The sequence below is a fragment of the Macadamia integrifolia genome, unplaced genomic scaffold, assembly GCF_013358625.1.
Source record: "Macadamia integrifolia cultivar HAES 741 unplaced genomic scaffold, SCU_Mint_v3 scaffold890, whole genome shotgun sequence".
NCBI lineage: Eukaryota > Viridiplantae > Streptophyta > Magnoliopsida > Proteales > Proteaceae > Macadamia > Macadamia integrifolia.
The window spans coordinates 26,946-30,763 of NW_024870571.1; positions in this window are offsets into that span (position 1 = coordinate 26,946).

Here is a 3,818-nt window from a genome sequence, read left to right on the forward strand (position 1 = left end):
TAACCAAAAAAAAAATCCCAATGTCAACTATCAAGCGAGTCTATGGAAATTTGGAAAATTTTCATTTCTTACCAAAAATTCTCTCTCTCACAACATTCCCAATTTTTCTACCCAAAAAAAAAAAAACCCAATTTCAACTATCAAGTGAGTCCATGGCAATTTGGAAAATTTTCCCTTCTTAGTTTTTACCCAAAATTTACATTTACCATTTCAGTTTTTTCCTTCACAGTTCTCATTATCTCTGATGAAGAAAGGCGAGTATACGCAAGCGAAAAGTCCCTTTCTCTTCAGGTACTTGATTCTAGAAAAAGATGAAATGTAAGGGAAGAGGCTATGGTCAATTTGGCAACGAGGAGGACCATACAAAGTTATTGGGCAACTTCAGCCACAACTTTCATTTTTGGTGTTTTTCTCTTTCTTATCCTACTGGACAGCTACCACTCCAATTCCAACTGAGAGAGAGAAGGGGGAGGGCGGGGGTGAGTGTTCACTCAGTTTAAGCGTCTCTTTCTGCGTGTCGGATTGATACCTGTTGGTACCATAAGCTCGCAACAAAACAATAAAAGATTTTTTTTTTTTTTTTTTTGCCGCAACGATTGAACTGATCAGGTCCGATCGTTCAAAGACCCGCCTGACCTGCAATGACCCCAAGATTGCAAAAAGTGCCTGTCAAGGCATCAGTAAAACAGAGTTGGATCATCCGATTCATCCAACATGGCAAACATACTGTACAGCCTTTGAGATATTGCAGGAGTTGCAGAGAGCATAATTACCTTCATACCCACAGATTTAAGAATTAGAGTTGGATAACAACATCTACGCAGTTGATGAGTTGTGGTGTGCAAAATATCCATATTTACCAGGAAGTCTCATGTTTAAACCTTCTGGTTGCTATCAATTTCCCTCTTTACAAGATATTCGAGGAGTTGTAGAGAGCATAATTACCTTTATACCCACAGATTTAAGAATTAGTGTTGGATAACAACATCTATCTACATAGTTGGTGAGTTGTGATTTGCAAAAATCCTATGTTCATCGGGAGGTCTCAAACTCAAACATTTTGCCCATTACCTACTTCCCTCTCTACCTATGGAAAAAAATAAAAAATTAGAGTCAAGCAGTATCTCAAGTACTGTGATGATCCAACTCTGTTTTACCGATGCCTTGACAAGCACTACTGCAATCTTGGGGTCATTCAAAGGGGTATGTTTTGTTACCGGTTACTATGGTATCCGAAGCTGATACTAATATTGATACATACCGGCTGCATTCAACTGTGTTATTCTTTAAAAAAAATTGATACCTAAGCTTCATTTTTTTTTCTTTTATCACTTTTTCTCTGATATTTTGATAACCCAGATATGGTTTCATTAGTTCTCAATATCGGTGACAGTTGAAATTAATACAAATAGATCATTCATAAGGAGAATCGAACTAGAGACCTTTCTTAACACACCAACTTTGGAGCAGTGGAGTTATTTTTTTTTTGTCTTCGGTAGAACCACGGTGTTACACCTGGATGTTTCATTAGCCCACATAATTATATTATTAACTTCAAATTATTATATATTTGATTATTAAACTTTAGTTTATTTTGCATTCAAATTACATTTTTGAAAAACTTAAATTAAAATTACATCTTAAAAATCATTCTTAAATATGTTGAGAAATTTAAGTCACTTACACCATCATATTGGCTTTGATGTTAGAGGTGTTTTGTTGTCTTCCAATATGATATTGGAGCCAAATCATTTTCATAGTAGTTTGAATATTAAGAAACATAAATTCGTGACTTAATAGTCATTTTTCCTAGAAAAGAACGATTGATAAAATCTTTCAAGATAGTGATTTTTTTAAAATATCTAAGAAGAACATGATATTTCGCCAAAGTACAGAGGAGGTGAATGATATTTTCTCATTAACTTAAGGAAGAAAGAACAGTATCCAATTTAATAACGTGTATCTATGCCAAGACATGACGGTGCAAAAAGAGCGCACTATCCTGCACTAAGATGCTCGCATGCGTTCTCCCATTAATTACAGATGTTAAAATATACGCCCACTACTTGGTAGTGTTTTTTCACCCTCCACTCAATAAAAGTTGTTGTTGGTCTTTTGGTGAAAGCTCATATTTTGAATCTCCCCCATTAGATAAGAGGTTTTGTGGTCGCTAACCCACCAACAAAAATGATGGTTGATATACATAATTTGTTCCACCAAAAAAAAGACATGATCAATAAACACATGCATCTAGTTTGGATTTCTCTTTAAGATGGGACCATGCCTAGGTTGGAATAGGTACCCTCTCATGGCCTCATCTTGACAGTAGAATGTGCATGTTATAGCACTCTCCTAATTGTAATTGTAAAAGAGATATGAGTTGAGTTTTTCTTGATGTGCACGTAAAGATAGTAGGTTTAGTGGTATTGATTTTTTTTTAATATGTAAATCTCAAATTCTCCAGCTCACATGTCAAATTTCAGTTAATTACATAATAAATTAAAATATGAAAAAATTAAGGATTGCTAGAATGAGAATGTAGCCGAATACTTTGACAACCAATGAATGTCTCAACATATTTTTAATATGATCATTTTTTCCAATAAATTATATATTGAGTAAAATCTATCAAATCCTTCATTTACAATCTTCGACTTCTTCTTCAACATAGCTAGCTTTGGTATGATTTTTCAATCATTTTTGTAATGAGCAACCCTTTAATGAAAAATTAAGATCCTCGTCATCTTAATACCATATGTAGAAACTTTTCGTTGTTTCGCCTTAGATTCTACCTCCAATGATCGATAGAGGTAGCTTAGTAGAATCCATGATCTCGGATTTTCGAGGTTGGAACCCTAAGAATCGATTTCTCCTTCTTCCCTTTCTCTCCTCCTCTCCTCAAGTCAAGAGAAAGGCCACAGTTGATTCTCCTTGAGTGAGAGATTGAATAAACTATAAAAGCAATATAGCCCCTCTATTGATTTTGTTAAGTGCTCTAAAGCTCTAGTCGATTTACTCAGAGAGAATATACATTGGGCAAGGAGAGATGACAATTAACAAAATTACATAGTGCAGTTTGTGAGTTTGTGGTGCGCAAAACCCACTCACATTTGATAGATTATGTTGAATAATGATTATTAAAGTTTCTTTTATACATTTCAAAATTTTCACTTTTCTGCCCTTTACTTTCTCTTGTAATTAATGGAGTGTCCCTCCCTCTAGAAATGAAAACGAAATTAATGAATACCCAAGAAGAAACCTATGTATTGAAAATGCATATGATTGACAATAATAAGTGTCTGTGACTACACAATGAAAACCCAAAACCAACATCTAATTCATCAAATGTAGGCTTCTGACCGATCTATAAAATGATCTATAGAAGAGGCACATCTTAAAGACAACGGCATTAATTCTTTGAAAGCAAATGCATGACAATGTTTGTGCAGTAATTCAATCTACCATGAAGGTCAATGATCTGTAAATTTTATGGTTCTTCTTCAATTAATTGGGCGTCAAAATTAATAATCCTAGGTCTAGGAGGACCAGGCATGTATTGGGATGAGTAACTTCCTAACCCTTGGATCACTAATTGAACGCTAATTAATTAGAGATGATCCTCTCTCTCTCTCTCTCTCTCTCTCTATATATATATATATATATATAACTCTTTGCACCTCTCTCTTCCTTTGCAGGTAAATGCCATAGCAAATCAGCTGAAAGAAGGAAAAGCAAGGACCAAACATAATAAGGGCAAAATAATTCTTTTTTATCCTAAACGTAACATATATGAAACAATTTTTTTTTTTTTTTTTTTT